This window comes from Pinus tabuliformis, chromosome 4_1 (assembly GCF_031772625.1).
Source record: "Pinus tabuliformis cultivar Carrire ecotype Pingquan chromosome 4_1, CPIR1, whole genome shotgun sequence".
Lineage (NCBI taxonomy): Eukaryota > Viridiplantae > Streptophyta > Pinopsida > Pinales > Pinaceae > Pinus > Pinus tabuliformis.
In genome coordinates, this window is record NC_142303.1 from 537315984 (window position 1) to 537339899 (window position 23916).

Here is a 23916-nt window from a genome sequence, read left to right on the forward strand (position 1 = left end):
AAAGACAAGTTGTAAAAGTGCTTCACAAATTGTTATCAAATCTAGAAGAATCCTACTATAAATAATTACCCTTGATTCTTCAACAATGATCACAAATTTGAAGAGGCTAAAAAGTTCTGATTCAAGCCCTGTGGATCCTACCAGGATTAGAGAACTAGTTGGCTCTCTGATGTATCTAGTAAACACTTGACCAAACATTTGTTTTGCAATGAATATTCTCAGTCAGTTTCAGATAGAGCCCAAGTATAACCATTGGATAGTAACCAAGCATATACTGAGATATCTGTGAGGAACAATCCATTACATCCATTATTCCGTGAAGTATGATAGAAAGAATGATGTTCAATTGATTGGATATACAAATTTTGATAGGGGAGGGAGTGAGACAGATCAAAGAAGCACTCCTGGAGGATGTTTTAGTTTGGGATCCTCTATGATACCATGGATGAGTAGAAAGAAAGATTCAATTTCTTTGAGTAGGTGTTAGAGTTGAATACATTGCAGCATGTGAAGTTAGCAAACAGGTTGTTTGGTTGAGGAAGTCGTTGTCAAATCTATTTGAAGGACCGATGGACCCTACGGTTATACATTATGATAACACCAGTTGCATAAGGTTATTTGAAGACCAAATGTTCCATGGAAAGACAAAGCACATGAATAACAACAATCATTACATACGAAAACTGGTGCAAGATGGAGTGTTGTAACTACAATATATCTCCACCAATGAGCAGGTAGCTAATATTTTGATAAAATCTCTTCCTAATAAGAAGCTTTTGTATTTGAGAGAGAAGCTTGGATTGGTTGATATCTCCTCCCTAGTTGAGAGGGAGAGATAGACACATCATTCTTGTCTTCACTTTGTGAAGAAAGAACGGAGGATTGGGTAAGAATCTAGTTTCTGATACTCTTTGACGATGAGGTAGGGCATCCAAAAGGTAAGAGTAGTCGAAGTGGAAATTCCTTGAGGATGTGGTATTCCAAGACATGAATTGTCCTAAAATTGCATACCCTTTCAACACCCGGGTGGGGTATGTTCCTTGATAGACAATGATGATGGTTTCTATCAGTTATGTGTCTCACCAGCATTGTGTTGTGATCTTGTGGAGAGATAGAGTTGTTAGTCAAGGCCTTGTTATATGACAATGTTGGTTGGTATGATAAGATGCAATGAGATAAGATGAAATAATAGCTTATGAGATGGCTTACCAATCCAACTCTTCTTATGAGATATCTTCAATTTGAGAATGTCCATGTACCATTATGAATACCTCCATAGTTAAGAGGGAGTGTTGAAATATGTAACTAGGTTCGGTCTTCATAAATATGAAATGTACTCTTGATTCTTGTATATTGTAAAAAGAAAGAAAATTTATTATTGTTATTTTTTTGTAGAATGCGTTTCATGCTCAAGGTCCTTTTATATAGAGGTCAAGCACCCATTGTGTGCTTTTAGGGTTTGTCATAGAATCAAGAAGTCAATAGAGTCATTTTCATATGAAGAAGACCCCATTGGGCACATTGTAACATGTCAAAAGAATTATTTTTGTATTTAAAGTGTCAAAATACCCCTCCAAGACAAAGTCAACCTGATAACTAAGAAGTCGGCCTCATTAGGACATGTAGTCCTCCTTGGAAGCCTATATATAGGATGGAACTCGACCTCCTATGGAGACTCACTCACTTCTCATTATCCAAGCAAAGGAGAAGAAAAAGAAAGGCAAGTGAAGAAGGATAGAAGGACAAAGGATGAAGTTCTTGGGTTATCTCTCTCTCTCTCTCTCTCTCTTTCTCTCTTGTGCAAAGATAAGGCTAGGGTTTTGCAACTGCAAGGTTGAATTTGTAAAAGTTGCAAAAAGAAGGTCGAAAAAATGACTCCTAGGTCACCTACAAGCCCTAGAAGGAGAAGCAACCCAAGCGAAGATCAAAGGAAGCCTTGGAAGCCCTAAAATTGCAATTGTTGCAACGGCTGAAAATATCAAACCTGCGGTGGAGGCTGAAATTCTATAGTTGAGGGTCGAAATTATGTAGTTGGAAGAGATTTGACTGGGTTTGACTTTGGTAGAAGAAGCACATCATCAAGAAGGTCTGGCTTGGTCTTGGAAGGGTATTGGTCTTGCTTTAGAGGTCTTGGAATTCGTCATTTGAAGAATCTATTAGAAGAGGAGATTTGTGGGTTTTCCTCTCAAGTGGAGAGGTTTTGGCCCTGGCTTGTAGCCTACATCCTGTGTTCTTGTGTATTGTTGATCTTCATGGTTTTGGTAGTTGTTTGATGATAAGAACAACATAATAATAAAATAAAAAGCTAGCAATCAAGAAAAAGTAAAATACATCACAAGCAGTTGTCAAGTTTAAGAGAAATCATCCTAATTGGAGCCCTTTAGATTTCTCAACAGGCATCTTGGTCATTAGAACTCCAAGGTAGGTATTGTTAATGAGGCCTTAGCCTCCTTCCCCTGGACTTCTTTCTACAACCCTGTGCGAGACTTGCTTTAAAATTTTTGAAGAGAAGGCTCTCACCTATATTAGGCATATAACTAAAAATAACCAAGATCTTGCATTTCACATTTAGATTAGGTCTTGCATCTAATCTAGGATAGATCTTGCATTTCATATTTAGAATAGGTCTTGCAGCTAATCTAGGATAGATCTTGCATTTCATATTTAGATTAGATCTTGCATCTAATCTAGGATAGATCTTTCATAGCATCTATGCAGTATTTGTCTATGTAGTAACTTGACATATTGATCCTTGTTCTGCAAGTATTTCTTAATTTTAAGGCACTGGTCTATCACTAATATATCTCAAGAATCTAATTGGTTGTGCTTAATAACTTTACTTGCCACATAATTCTAATTCAAGTTGCTAGGATATTCATTTGTATCTCCTAAACTTGTTGATTCTCAAAAAGTTCTTCATCTATTTTTCCTTCAAGGACTACCCCCCTTAGTCTGCCTTAGGAGATAGCTTAAACGGAGTGAGTAGGGATCAGAGTGACAGCCCCTACTCTGAGCGTTGCACCTTGGGTGTACACTTCAGGCGACAAGAAGGCCTACAACATTTTAATTGTGAACTCACTCTTAGAGTTCACTGGAGTTGAAATACATCCTAAAATTTGATTTGTAGCCCCAAGATAGCAAGGCATCATCTAAAATAATAAAGTATCTATCTGACCAAAAATCCAACTTCAAGCACCTTTCTATGTGTGAAACATTTTCATAATGGAAATTGTCAGCAACACCTAAGAAATGTCCAAGAAACATTTCCAAAATGTTTCTTGTGCTGAAATTTCTTGGGAACATTTCCCATATATTTCTTGCCAAAGCCATTGCTAGACCACATTACAACAAATTAATATTTTAATAAATAAAACTGAAGTTCCTATGCCCATTTCAGAAATCTGTAATTTTCTTGTTCTAGGTGATAGAAAATTGTTTCTTTAAATTACATGAATTAAAATAATAAAAACGAGTTAAACAACACTATACAAATAAAACTCCACTTGATGGTGCTCATGACAGAATCAATAAATTTGAAATAGTCCAAGATCAATTTCAAGATACAAATGGTCAACAAAAACTCTTACCTTTTCTTCCATTAGATATTGGACCAGCTTCACCTAGTCCAACACTCTTGAATTCCTAGTGCAAAGAGAACTCCGAATGTTGACTTCTTACATTACATTATGGCAAACAAGTATGGTATAACAGACACTTCTACCTGCCCACGTGAGGTGTTGAGGGAAGAGGTTGTACAACTGCTAGTGAATTCAATTGTACATTGAATGCAAGTTGCCAAAAGTCTATCAGAACCCTATGAACCACTCGTGATTGTTCCTTTAATTTCCTGGATAAACAGAAGAAAGATACAAAATCAATGTCTACATTCTACATTGATTAGTTGATCTTACTTGTATTCTCTACTCAACTAGTCAACATCTGAACCATCAGATATGCTATATATCAGGCACTATCACCATCCCTTGAAAACTTACTATTCATTCCTTTACCAGTAACATTCATTTTGACTTTGGTTGTATGCTGAATCCAAAAGGGTTTTAGCATAGGTGGAGGGGAATAAACATTATAAAATAATCAGACATGCGTTTAAAATTTAAATTAATAGAATTATGATATCTATAAGCTATATCCTATGTAAGTAATAACTCATATCTCATATACGAAGACCTAATACAGCCAATATGCATAAAATAAATAGATATAGCCTCTTATATAACATAGGAGAAAACCACAACCCATTTTCACATATAGCTAAATAAGTTCAAACTATTTGCCTACAAACTTATAAAATGGGCAGGAAAATCCTTACCTTATCGCATAACTCGACTTTCTTTTCAAAAGATAAAAGATAAATAGAGTAGAGGCCAAAATGAGAATGCTTTTCCCCTAAGGTAATGCTATGCCAAGATTTCTCAGCCTTAGAGGAAGTGCAGGAAACCACAAGAACAATGATTCGACCAACTTTAAGAACCTCGAAACAACCGATTTTTCCTTGGAACCTATACAAATGTCAACGGTTTGTAAATGTTCTTTACTTCTAGACAAAGCTTTGCTCATCTGTGAGAATTCAGTCACTCCCTTGCTTAGTGAAATATCTTTTGCTTGAGATAATTTCTGTTCATGGTTGGAGGAAGGATGGGAAAAACATTTAACAGATTTTGATCCTTGAAGCCGTGAAACTGATTTTATCTTCAGTGCAATTTCCTGCAAGATCTGGAAGAAAAATTCAATTGGCTTCACATGAAGCTTTATTATATAAACTCAGACATTGAATATACAAAAAAATTAAATGGCTCAGAAGAAGGGATACAAAAGAGACCCACGATGAACAAAGTTGAAAAAGAGAACCTCGTTAAAGTGAACTTCACCTACAAACCAAGGCACTGTTTCCACACTCATGTACCATCAAACTTTGGAATTAGAACCTATGTTGAATGTACAAATCAAGTTACTTCGTTTAATAAATCATGACCTCCCTAATCTAACGAATGCAGCCCCACAGATGCCCTCATTTTCCAAGAGGAAAAAACTGATAAAAGTCAAGTTCCCAGATATCGGAACAAAATACTTCAACTGAATCTAGGCAATATACCTGCTTGGATTCCTCCAATATGTTTAATTTCTCCAACCATTTCAGAGCAAGTTCTTCATTTTCCAAGCCCTTCACAAGCACATTAACAACATAGAGTTCCACAATCTACAGGTATTTTTTCATAGATAAATGAGAACTCTGAGCTATGCACCAAGGGGCATTTTGTCTTTCTGCCTCTGAAGGAATATACCAAGACACATCTTGAACAAAAACCCATCCTTTAAAGAACTCATCAAGGGCTTCTTGAGCTATTTGATACTCTCCTTCATATAGTTGCATACATAACCTGTAGCAAACCAATATATGGATGAGATTGATAGACACATATTCTGCAAGGAAAAATATTCGATGTAACTGACACTTTCTCTGTCCAAATAAAAACATGTACTACCAACAATAGAGGTAGGACCTAAAAAGTCCTCTCTCTCTCTCTCTCTCTCTCTCTCTCTCTCTCTCTATTTTATACTCTCCTTCATATAGCTGCATACATAACCTGTAGCAAACCAATATATGGATGAGATTGATAGACACATATTCTGCAAGGAAAAATATTCAATGTAACTGACACTTTCTCTATCCAAATAAAAACATGTACTGCCAACAATAGAGGTAGGACCTAAAAATTCCTTTCTCTCTCTCTCTCTCTCTCTCATGTTTAATGTTTAAGCGCACAGGTATTAAACTACTTTTGACAACATGCATGGAAATCCATAAATGCAGAGATTATAGATAGGATGAATTTCTACAGATTCCTCTCTCTCTCTCTCTCTCTCTCTCTCTCTCTCTCTCTCTCTCTCTCTCTCTCTCTCTCTCTCTCTCTCTCTCTCGCTCGCTCGCTCTCGTGTGTAATGTTTAAGCACACAGGTATTAAACTACTTTTGACAACATGCATGGAAATCCATAAATGCAGAGATTACAGATAGGATGAATTTCTACAGATTCCTCTCTCTCTCTCTCTCTCGTGTGTAATGTTTAAGTGCACAGGTATTAAACTACATTTCACAACATGCATGGAAATCCATAAATGCATAGATTACAGATAGGATGAATTTCTACAGATTCCTCTCTCTCTCTCTCTCTCTCTCTCTCTCTCTCTCTTGTGTAATGTTTAAGTGAACGGGTATCAAACTACTTTTCACAACATGCATGGAAATCCATAAATGCAAAGATTACAGATAGGATGAATTTCTACAGATTCCTCTCTCTCTCTCTCTTTCTCTCTCTCTCTCTCTCATGTGTAATGTTTAAGCACACAGGTATTAAACTACTTTTCACAACATGCATGGAAATCCATAAATGCAGAGATTACAGATAGGATGAATTTCTACAGATTCCCATATCAATAGATAAGAAGCAGCACATAGAGGTACTTGATATACAAGAACATAAGTTACCCAGTTACCCAGTGAAACATAAGTGAAGTCTTTCTCTCTCTCTCTCTCTCATATGTGTAATGTTTAAGCGCACAGGTATTAAACTACTTTTCAAAACCTGCATGGAAATCCATAAATGCAGAGATTACAGATAGGATGAATTTCTATAGATTCCCATATCAATAGATAAGAAGCAGCACATAGAGGTACTGCATATACAAGAACATAAGTTACCCAATTACCCAGTGAAACATAAGTGAAGTGCCAACTGAATCATAAACAAAGGAACTAGTTAGAAGCGATACTGGTAGCTACACCTCGTTAATGCTTATGTTGCAGAGGGTTAAACGAATCATTAATGTTTAATCTAATATTTATTGGAACATATTTTGTTTATTACATGCATCTGGCAGTTTTTAGGCTCGACCTGAAAAGTAGCTGACAACAGAAGCAAATAGAGTGGATGCATAAATTATATATATATATATATATATATAGAATGAAATTTCTAAGAGGAAGAGACTCAAGAAATTTCCGACCCTCCTCTGTTGTTGGTGCTGGAAGTGAGAGAATTACCTGGGAACACCTTTTCTTTATGAAAGGAAACCAAATCATCACATTAAAATTAAAAGTACCCAAAACATTAATAGTTACAAAATCCTCTATTGCAATGGCAAACCAGCACAATCCCCTAAGCATTGATTTCTACAACTCAGGCTTCTTTTATCAAGCGGCTCAAACATAAGCACATTCAAAATTTGCTGGGAATAGCTCTAGCAAAGACTAAAGAGACAAACTAAATAACAAAAGGGACAACAAGAATAGTAGGTTTAACTACTACCTTCAACATTTTCAACTAAAATCTTTCTTGTTCATTTGTTAACTCCTTCAGCTTGGTAATTGATGTTTCCAAAGTTTCAATTGCATACTATAGATCCATTTATGGTCTTAGAGTTCTCTTATATAGTATCAGATATTTCCTTCATTGCATATTCATTGATTGAAACTGTAGTAATCTGTTCCCACGCTTTGTCTTGGTTGTTCACAGGGGTATTGTAATGAACAAAGTTTGTACTCAGTAGAATATTCAGAATATCTGGAATATCTAATTATCCATTATAGGACAACAAAGTCTGTACTCAGCAGAATATTCAGAATATTTGGAATATGAAATTATCCATTATAGGACAAGTAGTATATTTATATATAAGAATGTTGAATGTAGAAGAGATATGATATGATAATTCTAAAATATGTAATTATCCATTATACGACAAGAAGTATATTTATATATAAGAATGTTGAATGTACAAGAGATATGATATGATATGATATGGTTACAAATGAAGGCCCTGTTTATATACTAGGCAAGCTGCCCCTTCAATATGTTAATTATTTATTAATTATTACTTATATATTATGTTCATAACATTGTCTTTCCCCTCTAGAAAAGCATTGTCATCAGAGTTTATGGATGGCAATTCTTGATATCATCTTTTGTCTCGTAATTCCTTATAGTCTTTCTCAATTCTCAAAACCGACATCTTCAACGATACAAGACGATACGAACTTCTGAGTGTGGTACAAAATTGTCATACTATGAAAAGATCTAACCATCCCAAATCAATCTTCTATGGAACCTTGTGGTTATTGGATACTCGGGATGAATTGTTATCACAAGACTAGATTATGTTGACATTGATATATTTTGGAACATAAGCCAATTGTTTCTGGTCTAAGTGATACAGATATGTAGACTAGGTGAGATGTTCGTTTTTATAATTTGGGTGTCGATAATGAGTTCTTGTGATCTGATTTTCCCTTATCCTAGTTGTAGTGATTTCATGATTTATTTAAAGCATCTGATTTCATTCATGTACTGAAGTCGCTTAATCTATCGTTGGATCTTCAATTGAAGTTTCCGTCATTTGAACTACAGCCTCTATGTCTTCACTTCAATTGGATTGTAATCATTCTAAATCTATAACTATTTGGATCAGTGTTTGTTCATTTTTCTTCAGAGTTTGATAAACTTCCAATGAGTTTCTTCTTGAGAGATTCATTTTCTTGTTCTAATTTGTGCTTCATAGCTTTACATTTCTTAACTTGTGCAAGTAGTTTCTGACTATGATTCTGATAAATTTCTATGTTTTTATTCAAGATGGCGTCTTCTAATTCTTTTTGCTTCTTTGATATTTTTTTTTATTCTCTTGAAACATCAATTTAAAAATATGTTTAAAGCCTTCTAATGAAAGTATTATCGATTCTAATGTTATGTCTTGGAATGTGATCATCTTCCTCTTATAAAGAAACATCAAAAAGAAAAATCTCCATGTTTAACATGAATGTACCTAGTTTTTCAACCCTGGGTAAACTGAGAATTATATCGATTTTTTCATCAGACATGGGTTACGACACTAAATTGAGATAGTTACATTCGTAATCATCTACAGCCTCTATGTCTTCACTTTAATTGGATTGGAATCACTCTGAATATATAACTATTTGGATTAGTGTTTGTTCCTTTTTCTTCAGCATTTGATAAACTTCCAAAGAGTTTCTTCTTGAAAGCTTCATTTTCTTGTTCTAATTTATGCTTCATAGCTTTACATTTCTTAACTTGTGCAAGTAGTTTCTGACTATGATTCTGAGAAATTTCTATGTTTTTATTCAAGATGACATCTTCTAAGTCTTTCTGCTTCTTTAATATTGTTTTTTTATTCTCTTGAAACATCAATTTCGAAATATGTTTAAAGCCTTCTAATGAAAGTATTATCGATTCTAACTTCATTGTTATGTCTTGGAATGTGATCATCTTCTTCTTATAAGGAAACATCAAAAAAAATCCTCCATGTTTAACATGAACGTACCTAGTTTTCAAACCTAGGTAAACTGAGAATTATAACAATTTTTTCATCAGACATGGTTTACGACGCTAAATTGAGATAGTTACATTCGTAATCATCAATTGTCACTTGTAGGTCCTTAATTTCATATTGTTTCTTGCCAAAAATATCTTCTCTTCACCTATATTTGATTCTGGAATTGATAACTGACTTGCCATTTTAATATTGATGCAATTTTCCTTGTCACTTATGCTAATAACGATATTAATCTCTCTTCTTTGGATACTCCCTTTAAAAGAAAATTATCTGCAATATATAATTGGACAAATTTTATAGGAGAATATTCCTTCTTTCATTTTTGAATTATCCATTTTGATTTTTCAAGATGAGCTTAGGGTTTAAAAAGTATGTCTAATACCTTTTTTTCTATTAATATCAAGGAATACTTTTACTAGATAATCTTTTTTTAATCACTTGTTAAATTACCCTTTTCTAAAATAAAAAATTGGATAATAAAAGGTACTTTCCTTTTATAAAAACCTTAAATCATATTTAACTAAAACACAGGTTTTTCTATTCATGGTCCTTTTATTCCCCTTGGACTTAAAATGATACTCTTTTCAAAAGATCAGTTATTGCTTGGGAAACATCATGACATCTAAAAAATGGGGGCATTCGACTCCTAGATTTGATGATGCATTTGATACCTCAATTCTTAAAATTTTGAATGGTATCCACAATACAAACTACAGTATGTAATGCAGCTTGATTCATACAATCCCCTCTATATTTTTTTCATATAATTATTTGTTGATACCTTGACCTTTTTGGTTGATACTTTTCTTCACGTCACATCCTCTGTTTTCCCTTTAAAAAGTGGTGACCTAAGCTAACCAATATATTCTCCCTGATATAGCCAATAAAATAAATTTCGAACCCTAGTAATAAATTTTCGATAACGATAAATGTAACATTTCACCTAACCCCAAGGGGTCACCTAAGGGAATTAAACCTCATTACTTCATTGGCTTCAACATGGCAATTAAACCACTTAAACTAGCCCTTGGAGTTATATTAGTAAACTCACATGTGTAGACTAGTGCACCTTGTTACCCATCAAAATGGGTAATCCTATAGGAGAAAACTTTTCTCCTATTCTTGACATCCAATCAGTCAACCACATAGCCAACAGCCCCTAACAGTCACCACTAGTTGATGATATGCCATTATATGTCTGCCACTTGCATCATCCATATGCTTCCCACCCATTCAACATGAGCACATGGACAAAGGTGGGCTTCTACTCAAAAGGTACTTTAATCATGTTGCAATCATGTGCTTATGCTTGTTTGTTTTTGGGCATTTGATATGGATTATGGAGTGATCTAGAAGAAGGAAGGGTTTTGATCGTGATCATCTTCTCTCACCTTAAATGGGGGTTAATCTTCAGTCCTAATCCAGTGGGACCTCCACTAATGGCCCAGTGGGTATAGGGGGAGCACTACTTGGGAAGCCTTGATTGAGATATCATACTTCCATCTATCCCTAAGCCATACCACTTTCCATCATACATTACGAGCTCTTATCTCACCTCCATTCTTCGGGCTCATCTGACCATTGTTCTTTAGGATTTGGCACCCATACATCCACATACCTAGGTAGGGCCCAAAACTTTTGCCCTAGGGGGTTGATGGAGCGGAAGGAAATGAAAAATGCATATAACGTCCACAAAACAAAATTAAAAGAAAGAATATCAAAATGCAAAAGATGGTTGGGACATACAAATTAGCATGTGGGGAAAAGCCTAACATGAGCTCTCTTATTTTGGCCACTTAAGCATAAGCGGCCTAACTAGGGCTTGGAGCAAAATTGCCTAAGAGAGGAAGTTTTGGCATTGGAAGGATTCTGCATCAAGAGTAAAAGTGGTTGCCCCAAAATTATTCCTTTTGGTGGCTAATCTATCAATTTTTCTCCAAAATTGATTTTTCCCTAGCTATTTTTCCCTAGGTTTAATCCTAGCTTGGCTAAGCTTCAACTCAAGGGCTTCTTGAAGGTTTCATATTCCATTGGATTGCTAATACTCATTGTTGGAAACCTTTTCCTCAGTAATTTAACCTTAGGATATCCCATTTTGCATGTTATCACTCAAACCCTACGTTTAGCATGCCCTAGATTAGCCTCTCTAAGGGATGTGAATTGCTTCTTCATCCTTATTTAAACCTTGTACTTAGGTTGAGCCATCCTTTGGAAGTCTATTGTGCCACCTTTAACCTCTAAGCCTAGAATATCTCTTAAAGGTGACCTATATATCAAGACTCCTCCCATCGGTGAAAATCCCTAAAGAGCAGTGGGTAGTGGTTGAGGTGACAGTGGGCCAATAACTTATTGTTGTCATTTGGTGTAGTGGTTGCCTTGTAGGGTAACCCTCTACAAGACTTGCTAGATTTTGTGGCAACATTTTTCTCTCTGTTGTCAAGGAGGATTTGATTCAACCTTGTCATTATTTAAATTCAAAGCTTCATTTTCTTGATCGAGCTTATCCCATGGAGAAGGATAAGTCTACTCATATGGTGACTCCATCAGAAGATTGAAGGCCTATTTCTTCATTGAGCTACAATGTCTCAATGCTTGTAGGGTGAAGCAAGCATCTCCTAAGGCATTTTAATTTTATCCTGGCAACTCCACATTTGCTTGCTATGCAAAATGCAAGGTGATGGCTCCTTATGATCTACATGAAATGTATTGTGCTTTGGATGTCAAGGATATTCCTAAGTATCCAAATCGATGGGTTACAAAGTGTTATGACAAATGTCCAAAAGTTCGATGGTGATCCTTCCTCAGTTGTGAGTCATGTTGCCAAAATTATCAAGTATGTTTCGGAGTTCAACATGGTTCATGAGAATGCTCTCATGCATTTTTCATTAATTCCTTTAGGGTTGATCAAGGAGACAGCCTTAGATATCTTATAGACCTAAAATCATTGTTAAAATTGGCAACTAGAGCCAAAATCCATGTGGGTCATCTTATTTATGGAAACTAATATTTTTCTTGGATTCCTATCGTCAAGAGATGTAGGATTGATCCAACGATCATCTGATTCTGAAATGTATTCATGGAGATATGACTTTATTTGTATTTCTTAACAATTTGTTAAGGTCGGCCAGCAAGTAAAATAGTGTTGCACACCCCCAGCTAAACCTCAACGTGGCATATAAGTAGAGAAGACATTGAGGCATTAGCACACTCATCTCATCCTCACATCTCTTCTCTTTCCTTGTCTCTTGGGTATACGAAGGAGAAAGAAGACTCTCTCTCATGTGGGAAAAGAGGACGCAGTTAGGGCAGCAAGGACGTAGGAAGGTGCAGCAAGTGATTAAGGACTGCGAATTTGTGTGGGCAGCCTCTCCTAGGCTAGCCGCATTGCTGGACAAGTGTACGTTGACTTGTTGGAGGGCACATTTGTGACTGTGTTGACTAGTTAGGGCTGGCTACAGTATATTGTCGCATTGACTGATGTTTTGACCATCTTATATTGATTGTTTTGGGTTGCTATTACTATTGTTGGAGACCGAGTTCTCCTAGGTTGTCTTGAGGACATTTTGGGAGTTGATTGATCACCCTTGCTATTATTGTTCAAGGGTTTCATTACTGCTATTGTAAATCACATATTTGTGATATTGTACTATCTCTCTCTCTCTTTGTGTTGAATTATTGAAGAATATAGAAGAATTGATCAAAGGGTTTCCCTGTGTTGGTGTTTGTCCCTCGCTAATGCTACATCTTGTGTCTCTTGTCTTGGCTTGTCTTCTGTTGTTTTCATTTAGGTTCTATCAGCATTTTACTATCATGTTAATGTGATTGCTATATTGGAAATTGACATTGGGCTAATAAGAAGAATTGAAATAAATTACTCTTAAGCATAGAACATACATAATTTAACATGGTAACGAAGCTGAGGTGAAGACAAAGCCCAAGCAAGAGCAAGAGCAATCACCGAAGACAGTTGGAAAAAGTGAAAAGGTTTCATGGGTTCCTCATCACACTTCCCTATCGAAGACAAGCTTCGTGAGAAGTCTGACTATCACAGATGGAAGATGTCTCTTGATCTGACATTGGAAGAGCAAGAAGTGTTGGACCATGTGAGGGGTAGAATTATGGAGCCTCCATCAAATGGATCGGCTGCTATAAGGAACAAATACACTAGGGGTGAAGTCAAAGCGAAGAAGATCATCCGACACTCAATTGACAAGCGTCTGGTGGCCTACATTTCTGAGTTGAACACCTCCAAGGAGATCTACGATAGACTAGTAAGCTTGTTTAAAGTTAGTGATGCAAATCAAGTTTTTTTCCTCAAAAATAAGTTGAAGGATATTAAGAAGGGCAAGGATGAAGATATTCAATATTGCTTCTCAAGGATCACTGAGATCAATAATGATCTCCTATCAATTGGAGAAGTCATTTCTGACAGGGAAGTAACCATCACTACCCTTGGAGGGCTCCCATTAGAATGGTATGTGTTTAGAACCAGTCTTCTCAACAATGATCGAATTCTAGGATTTGAAGAATTGATGGTGATATGCATTCAAGAAAAGACAAGGATGGTGGAGCAAGAAATGCCTTCAAGCAAAGGCAACCCCTCTGCTTTCTCGTCTCAGGCCAAAAGGAGAAATAATTCTGGGTCTAAAGGTCATTTCAAAGGAAAGCCTGCACCCATGGTTGGAAGGTAAGGAAGATGTTTTGTTTGCAATAAATTTGGCCACTATGCGAGGGAGTGTCCAAATAGAAAGGACACATCACATGATGATGATCAAAATCACTCCCGGGGAAACTCCAATCGCAATCAAAGGAATGGCAGGTTCAAAGGCAAAGGAAAGAGGAATGAAAGAAATCAAGGAAGTGGTCAACCCTCCAAGAAAGCAAGGAACTCCAGGTATGAATCAAATGTTTTTAACAATAAGCAGGATGAATATTATCTGATATCGGCTCTCTCCACTACCTCTCCTCTGGATTCATTGGCAATTGGCTTATTGATAGTGGTGCCTCAAGGCACTTCACTGGCTACAAGGAAGATCTCTCTAATCTGATAGAGAAGGAGACTAACTTGGAGATTATTCTTGGAGACAACTACCTATCCCGTAAAGGGTGTAGGGAATGTTACTCTTCAATTAAATTAGGGTAACACAATTCATTTGCAAGAAGTCCTATATGTACCTGATATCAAGAAGAACTTGGTGTCCATTTCGGCAATGGAAGACAAAGGCCACAAGGTAGCCTTCATCGATGGCAAGGTACGTGTGTGAAAAAAGAATTGTAAATATGCTTTCACTCTTGGGTTTCAGGTTGACTCCTTATATCAAGTTGGAGGAAGACTGTTTGGAGTCTTCTTGTGACACAACTCTACAGTCTGAACTATGGCACCAGAGGTTTTTCCACCTTCATTATAAAGCTCTACCCAATGTGAGAAATAGGCTAACAGGGATGCCTAAGTTTAAAGTAGAGCAAGAAGGTGTATGTCCAAGGTGTGCCGAAGGAAAGCTCAAAAGGGGACCATTCCCCTCAAGCCATACCAAGACCTCCGACATTTTGTAGTTGATTCACTCTAACATATCTGGTATGATGCCTGTGAACTCTTTGGGAGGATATTTATATTATCTCACTTTTACATATGATTATTCTCACAAGACTTGGATATACTTCTTGAAAAAGAAGGATGAAGTGTTCTCCTGGTTCCGTCACTTCAAAGCCTTGATCGAGAATCAAACCGAGAAGAGGATCAAGATCTTAAGGACTGATAATGGGACCGAGTATGAATCTAATGAGTTCCTTGACTTTTGCAAGGAAGTTGGCATTAAGAGGGAGACCACAACACCATACACTCCTGAGCAGAATGGTGTGGTGAAAAGGAAGAATCGTATGATTATGGAAGCAGTTCGTTCCATGCTCCATGATCAAAGGCTTCCGAAGTTTCTATGGGCCGAAGCTGTAAATACCACTGTATATGTTCAGAACCAATGCCCTCATCAAGCATTGGATTCCAAGACCCCCGAAGAGATGTTCACTAGTAAGAAACCTGATGTCTCTCATTTTAGAATTTTTGGGAGTCCAGTATATTTTCATGTGCCGAAAGAGAAAAAAACAAATTGGGCGCATCTGGAAGGAAGGGAATCTTCGTGGGCTATTATAGTGAAAATTATAAGGGCTCTAGAATATATGTGGTTGGTCGAAGGGAAGTTGAGATAATTCATGATGTCACCTTTGACGAAGATATGGATCTTAGCAAGGTTGACAATCTTCCTATTCTAAGGAGAAATAAAGAAGTTGTCACCAGGAAGCCGAATGAGAAGGAAGATGAGACGATGCCTGATGTGGAAGAACCTATGGATCCTATTGATCCCCCTCTACAAGAGCCTTCCTCTTCTAGGAAGAGGCCCTCATGGCTTAGGGGGACACTTGATGATGTCAAAGGACATATTGCACCCAGAGGTACTTTTCGTGAAAGTAAGAAGTCGACCAAGTATCAAGGATACTTGACCATTATGAGCACCATCATTCAAAATGAGGCTTCATCATTCGAAGAAGTCGTGAAGCATCAAGTATGGAAGGATGCTATGAATGAGGAATATGAGTCCATCATGAAGAATGATGTCTGGGATGTGGTCCCCAGACCCCAGGACAAAATAGTTGTCACCTCGAAGTGGCTTTACAAAATCAAGCATGGAGCCGATGGGAGTACTGAAAAGTATAAGGCCCGCTTTGTTGCTCGAGGCTTCTCTCAAAAGGAAGGTGTAGATTATGATAAGATATTTGTACCTATTGCCCGATACACCACTATCCACTCGATCATAGCCCTTGCCACTTCGCAAGGATGGAACCTACATCAGATGGATGTCAAGACCTTGTTCTTGCATGGTTTGATTAAAGAGGAAGTCTATGTGGAACAACCCGAGGGGTTTGAGATTCATAATCGAGAATCTCACGTATGCAGGTTGAAGAAATCCCTCTATGGGTTGAAGCAAGCACCCTGAGCTTGGTATGAGAGGATCGATAACTACTTGATGAAGCTAGGATTCACTAGGAGTGAAGCCAATCCAAACCTTTACTTTAAGGTTGAGGATGACAAGCCTCTCATACTGGTGTTGTATGTTGACGACCTCTTCCTAACAAGTGCAGACCCTCTCATTCACAAATGTAAGAGGGAGTTGGCTTCTGAATTTGAGATGAAGGACCTAGGACTGATGCACTATTTCCTAGGGCTGGAGGTCTGGAAAAAGCTAGGAGAAATTTTCCTATCTCAAGGAAAATACATGGTGAAGATATTGGAGAGATTTGGTATGGTGGACTGCAAGCTTGTGACTACCCCAATGGAGCTTAACTTCAAGAAGTTATGCGGTAGGGCTATCGGACTTGTTTTGGGAAATGCTTCCGAGTATCGTCAACTCATAGGAGTGTTGATGTTCTTGGTGAACTCCCGTCCGGATATATGTTTTGCAGTCAACACGTTGAGCCTCATCACTCACATTGGATTGGTGCCAAGAATCTTTTGAGATATCTTCAGGGCACAATCACTCATGGGTTGAGATACACTATCAGAGATGTGAGGCTACATGGATATTCTGATGCTGACTGGGTAGGCAGTGTGGTGGACCGCAAGAGCTCTTTCGGGTGTTGTTTCTCTTTGGTTTCGGCCTCAATATCTTGGATGAGCAGGAAGCAGAAGTCAGCGGCTTTGAGCGTCGTTGAGGATGAGTACATAGCTGTGAGTATGGCCTCCTGTGAGGCCATCTGGTTGAGGAAGCTCTTCAGTGAGCTGTTTGGACATACATTGGATACTACCGTGATCCTCTGCAACAACCAGAGTGGGATTCGTTTATCCGAGAATCCTATATTTCATGATTGCTCCAAGCACATCGATATCAAGTACCACTTTATCTAGGATATGGTACAATGAGGAGCAATAAGGCTCCATCATATTGGGACAAATTAGTAGGTCACTGACATTCTGACGAAGCCCCTGCGAAAGGTCAAATTCTTGACTTTCAGAGAACAACTAGGAGTCGTTGAGAGAGCCTCTTATGAGGGTCCTGTATGATGCATACATTGAGCTCTGGGACCTCCGAGGGGCTTGGGGTACTTCTTGGAGCGACGAGCAACCACAGGGTGACTCACCCTCTCCTAGTGATGCGCTATGTATAGGGTGAATGATTCAGCCTTCCCCTGTGAATGGTCAGTAAGAGAGTTATTGGACACTCTCTTTTATCTGCAACCGACTCCAGGTCAATAGAGGATGGTATGATACATTCTCGATCATTTCTTCTTCTTCATAGTTCAGTAGAGTAGAGCAGAGCAGAGCCGGGCAGTGCAAGGCAGTGTATTTGTAGATAGTACCGACAGACAAATGGATTAGCAAATGGAGTTCTCCCTAGTTGAGAGGGAGTGTTAAAATTGGAAACTAGGGCCAAACTCCATGTGGGTCATATTATTTATGGTAGTTGATATTTTTCTTGGATTCCTCTCGTCAAGAAGTGTATGATTGATCTAACGATCATCCGATTCTGACATGTATTCATGGAGATATGACTTTATTTGTATTTCTTGACAATTTGTCAAGGTCGGCTAGCTAGTAAAATAGTGTTGCACACCCCCAGCTAAACCTCAATGTGGCATATAAGTAGAGGAGACATTGAGGCATTAGCACACTCATATCATTCTCACATCTATTCTCTCTACTTGTCTCTTGGGTATACAAAGGAGAAAGAAGACTCTCTGTCACATGGGAAAAGAGGACGCAGTTAGGGTAGCAAAGACGCAGGAAGGTGCAGCAAGTGATTAAGGACTGTGTTGACCAGCGTATAAGCAGCATTGACTACAGATTTGTGTGGGTAGCCTCTCCTAGGCTAGCTGCATTGCTGAACAAGTTTGCGTTGACTTGTTGGAGGGCACATTTGTGACTGCGTTGACTGGTTAGGGTTGGCTACAATATGTTGTAGCATTGACTGTTGTTTTGACCATCTTATATTGACTGTTTTGGGTTGCTATTACTATTGTTGGAGACTGAGTTCTCCTAGGTTGTCTTGAGGACATTTTGGGAGCTGATTGATCACCCTTGCTATTGGTGTTCAAGGGTTCCATTACTACTGTTGTAAATCACAGATTTGTGATATTGTACTAACTCTCTCTCTGCTGAATTATTGAAGAATATAGAAGAATTGATCAAAGGATTTCCCCGCATTGGGGTTTGTCCCTGGCTAGCACCACATCTTGTGTCTCTTGTCTTGGTTTGTCTTTTGTTGTTTTCATTTATGTTCTATCAACATTTTGCTATCATGTTAATGCGATTGCTATACCAGAAATTGACATTGGGCTAATAAGAAGAATTGAAGTAAATTGTTCTTAAGCATAGAACATACCATAATTTCACAAGCATCCCTTCCATTAAGGTATTCATTTAAGAGTTTCTCAAGTATTGGGGCCATTGTGTCATTTTGAACTTATCCTTCACGACTTGACCATGGCTCTCCAAGAGAAGGACCTCCTAATTATGTGGAAGAAGTTGAAGAAGATCATTTCCATCTAAAAGAGAACATCACCCCTGAAAATACGAATCCTTCTATTGATAAGGAAAATCAAGGTTGTGATGAAGAAAAATACCATGAGCAAAAGGAAGAATCGTTTTTGGATCATCAAGATGATCACATTGAAAGTGATCTTGAAAATGGTCCTGAAAGGGAGCATGGTGATGACAAAGATGACGCTTTGGCAAGTGAACCTGAGGCAAGCTCCACCTTTTCATGGATGTTAAGTTTGATGATATACTTCCTAAAGACCTTGAAAAGGTTGATCCCATTAATTCCCTGGAGGTTAGTATTGGTGATTTTTTGCATATGGATTCTAGAAGAAGGGAAGTGGGATATGGGTAGCTATGATTTTGACAAGCATCTAATCTACAATATTGATGGTGATGTTAATGATGGCCTTGTCTTGCCTTACACTCCATATAATCAGGAATACATGATTATTTATGTACTTGACCCATCCTTGGATCTTCCTGTTGTCGTCCCTTAATCATATCCAAGGTGCATAAATTTTGAACACGATAAGTCAGCATTGGTTGAGCCTCTTGCATGTGATTGTTGTGACGAGCATCCTAGGTGTCGGGATCTTCTTCCCCAACCATCTATCTCCCACTACCTCTCAAGCCATGTCCCTAAGGACATCAATGAGAATTGCATGCCTAATGCTGAGATAGCTCTTAAGCGAAAATTCATAAGCTTGATCACCGATTATTCCATTCTCAGGCTACAAGAAAGGATCGAATGGTGAAAGCCTAATTCCATTTTTCCCTCTTTATTCGGGACTCCTCTTCATGATTTGTGATCATTTTATTTTCCCACCTCCTGCCAAAATGATTCAATAAGTGAGCACTATGATATAGATAATTGTAATGCTTGTTTGTTTTATTCCATGATTAACAATATGGGTAGGGGGTGTGGCATTGATCTAATAATATGTTGGTTGCATTGGGTATATGACTATACTTAGGTCATGTATTGTAGGCCAACATTGATTAATAGTTTGATTGCATTGCATCTTGTGTGAGCATTCTAACATCATTCATATCATATTTCATACTAGAGTAGATCACATTTAGAATAGATTTTATATTTCTGTATGGATTTATATCTTCATATAAAACATGGGCGATACCCTACACCCAATGCACATGCTTCCAAACAAGTTGATTGCAATGTGCAAGTTATAGATCTATGAGCACGAGGATTGCTAGAGTTCTCATAAACTCCTTGTTCATGTTGAGGTTCAATTACAAGTAGAATTTCTTATCTTGATAATTACTTGTGAAGTTGTCCTTGTTCTTTTAGCCTTTCTGTTAATTTATGGTATGTTCTATGCTTAGTGTAGTTTACTTCGATTTCTTCTTATTAGCCATTGTTTAGCAATCACATAAACATAAAGTAAAATGTTGATAGAACATTAATAGATCGATAGAAAACAAGCCAAGACAAGAGACACAAGATGTGGCGGCTAGCTAGGGACAAACCCCAATGCGGGGAAACCCTATGATCAATTCTTCTTTAATCTTCAATAGTTCAGCAAAGAGAAATAGTACAATTCAGAAATCTGTAATTTTATAACAGCACCAGCAAACCCTAAATTAGCAAAGTCAAACTTAGTCAAACAACCACGGATTGACCTCTAGTCAACCTTGAAGAACTCAGTCTTCAACAGCAAACTTTGGCAGCCCAAAACAACCCTTAGTCAACAGTCAAAATAGCAGTCAAAGATCAGCAGTCTCCAGTCAACCCTAACCATTCAACACTGGTCAATGCAACACCCAAATAGCATGCGTAGATTAGCCCTTGTTCAATGCTTCACAAAACAATCCTTTGCTTGGTCAACACAACCCTAAAAAGGTCAGCGCTGCCCTAAACAGAAAATGTGTCCTTCTTGCACGTGTGAGAGAAGCTGCTCCTTCGCTAGCCCAATGAGATGAGGAGAGAGAAGATGAGTTGAGATGAGATGAGATGATAATGACTCAACCTCACTTGTACTTATATGATGTGCTGGGCATGTGTGCCACACATTTAGCTGTTGGCCGACCTTGACAATTTGTCAAGTAAATACAAATAACTTCATATCTCCATAAATACTTGTCGAAATTGGATGATCGTTAGATCAATCCTACACCTCTCGATGAGAGGAATCAAGGAAAAATATCAGTTGCCATAAACAAGATGACCCACATGGAGTTTGGCCCTAGTTGCCAATTTTAACACTCCCTCTCAACTAGGGAGAACTCCATCTGCTACTCTGTCTGACCATCGATACTATCGCTGCCATCAAATGCACTGCCCTACACTGCTCAACTCTACTCTGTTTTGCTGAACTATGAAGAAGAAGAAATGACCGTGTAGAAATTTTGAATAATTTAACACATATTCAACAGAGATTATCCTGATCATGTACTATTTCGGAATACATACACAATACATAAGCTCCTCTACGTTGATCATCAATATAGCAGCATCAATAACAATAAAACATCAAAAGCATTCACACATTAACACAGTATGTAACCCGGGGAAAGCATCTCGCTAAAAACCCCAACTATCTATATATTAATGATTGAGACCATGTAACATTACAAAGTATAATGCTTATCGAAAGAAATCCAGTACCAGCTCCACCTGTTACACACAATACAACTCAGATCTGATCTCCAAATCTATTCCACTGCTTGCCTGCCTCCACAGCTCAATACCTGCTCAAGGATTGATGAGAATGGTTTACCAAACTCGTATTTTACCTGCAAAGAATCACTCACACTATGGAAGACGTGAGCACAGGCTACAATCACTTGGTATTGGCCAATTCATTGGCATACTCAATCCCTTTGATTGTGCAAATCCTCATGCACAACTATAGTCACAACTGATAGCAATCTGATCCTCTAACACCTGTCCCTGTTGAACTGAACATGCACTGACATGCAACTGAGTTAACTGATGTATTCTATAGTTGCATTATGAGTTAATAATTAGTTTAACAACTCATCATTAGTCTATTTGCAGTTAGACTAATTACAACTAGTTTAACCAAGTCAAATTGAACACAACTCCATCAACTCCACAATCAACTCCACCAAACTCAACTGATTGAGTTCTAACTGAAGTCATGCACGCAACAACTCAACTGACCCACCAAGAAAGCGTACTTCCTTCTGACAGCTGCATGTGCCACCTCTGTAGCTCAAACTAAAGTGCTCCAAGATAATAAGATCAAGTTTATAGTCCAAATATTATTATGAGACAATAATATTTGACTTTTCTATTTTTGACAGCCAGTCTAAAAATAGACTTTGATCACTCCTGCTGTGATCACTCATACTGTGATCATCCCTGCTGTGGTCACTCCTACTGTGATCATCCCTGCTGTGGTCACTCCTACTGTGATCATCCCTGTTGTGGTCACTCCTGCTGTAATCATCCCTACTGGGATCCAAAAATAGAACTTGCGCCATAATTTGCCTGCGGGCTCACTTAGTGAAGGCGACTCTTTTCACTAAGCTCCATCATCTTGTTGCAATCTCAACACTCCCTCTCGACAATATATGGATTTTCAGCAACCCCTATCTTGCCTCGGTGGTACTCGAATTTGCTCCTGGTGAGAGCCTTCGTCAGAATATCAGCATCTTGATCCTCCGTTGGAATGTACGAAAGTAACATGATCCTCCGCTGCACACAATCTCTGATATGATGGTACCTGATGCCCTTGCTGCCATATACTCGGCCTCTTGAGCTCCCTGCCCAATCTGCATCCATGAAGCCACATAGCTTCACCTCATCCAATCCATATCCCGATGTGCCTCTCTTGAGCCTGCACACATGTGACTCCACCAACTGCTGGTAACCAGTGGCATCCACTACCTCCGCTGAAGTAGCATCCTCCTTCCTCCAACCTCTATGAAGGAATGCAGTCTTCATATCCAACTGATGAATGTGCCACCCCATCTGCATCACTTTGTAGATCCATCTTGAACCCACCACTGATTTCCCTTCCGGTCTAGGAACAATCTCCCATGCACTGTTTCTGACAATAGAATCATACTCTTCCACCATGGCATCTACCCATGCGGGTTCCTCCACAGCTTCCTCGAAAGAGGATGGCTGAGTCACAACACACTTGCTCATAAGAGCCATGTATCCAGTGTACCGATCTGGTGACTGTCTCTGCCTGCGTTGGGCTGTAGGTTGTCCTACAACTTTCTCTGCATCTTGAGCTAGTCGCTCAGCTTCTGTCAAGCGCTTTCGCCCTCTGATGGTTGGCGCTACATGAGTGGTCTCTACCACTCCATGAACCTCATCCTGTGGCTGATCCACATCCTGAAGCTCATCTTTAGGAACTAATAGCTCCTCATCTACATGCAAGTGTAGCTCCTTCTCAAGCGAACACTTCATGGCTTTCTCCTCCTGAAATTTTATATCCCATTGCACAACAGTTTTACCACTGTCTGGCAAATACACACGATAGTTGTGGGGCGTATCAGTGTACCCCAAAAATATCCCAACCTCAGCGATCGGCTCCAACTTCTTCCTAGCATCCTTCGTCACATGCATTTAAACGTTAGCACCAAAAATCCTCAAATGAGAAAGATCAGGCTTCTTACCAGAATAAGCCTCCTCGGGTGTACTCATGCCAAGTATCTTATGAGGACAACGGTTTTGCACATAAACTGTTGTATTGCATGCTTCCGCCCACAAGTGAAGGGGTAGGCCCTGATCATGCAACATCGCCCGTGCAACACCCACGATCGTTCTGTTCTTCCGCTCAGCTACCCGGTTCTGCTGTGGGTTATGGGGAGCTATGAGCTCTCTACGAATCCCTTCTGCCTTGCAGAAATCCTTGAACTCATCCAAGATGTATTCACCACCATTATCACTCCTAAGAGCCTTCACCTTCTTCCCCAACTCCTTCTCGACCAGTGCTTTGAATTCACAGAACTTTGAATATGTCTCGCTCTTCTTCTACATGAAGAAGATCCAGCACTTACGAGAGAAATCATCAACAA

At 38.4% G+C, this 23916-nt stretch overlaps 1 pseudogene across 1 annotated transcript in view; it reads right to left on the reverse strand.

Annotated features, from left to right (window-relative positions):
- Positions 1 to 3413: 3413 nt before the first annotated feature.
- Positions 3414 to 23916, reverse strand: part of LOC149176953 (protein APEM9-like) — an 86870-nt pseudogene continuing 66367 nt past the window's right edge. Inside the window, exons 4-6 of the transcript XR_016258365.1 lie at positions 5114 to 5399; positions 4331 to 4725; positions 3414 to 3847 (exon numbers count right to left, since the gene is read on the reverse strand). The product of XR_016258365.1 is annotated as a protein APEM9-like (transcript). The remainder of the gene's footprint in view (positions 3848 to 4330; positions 4726 to 5113; positions 5400 to 23916) is intronic.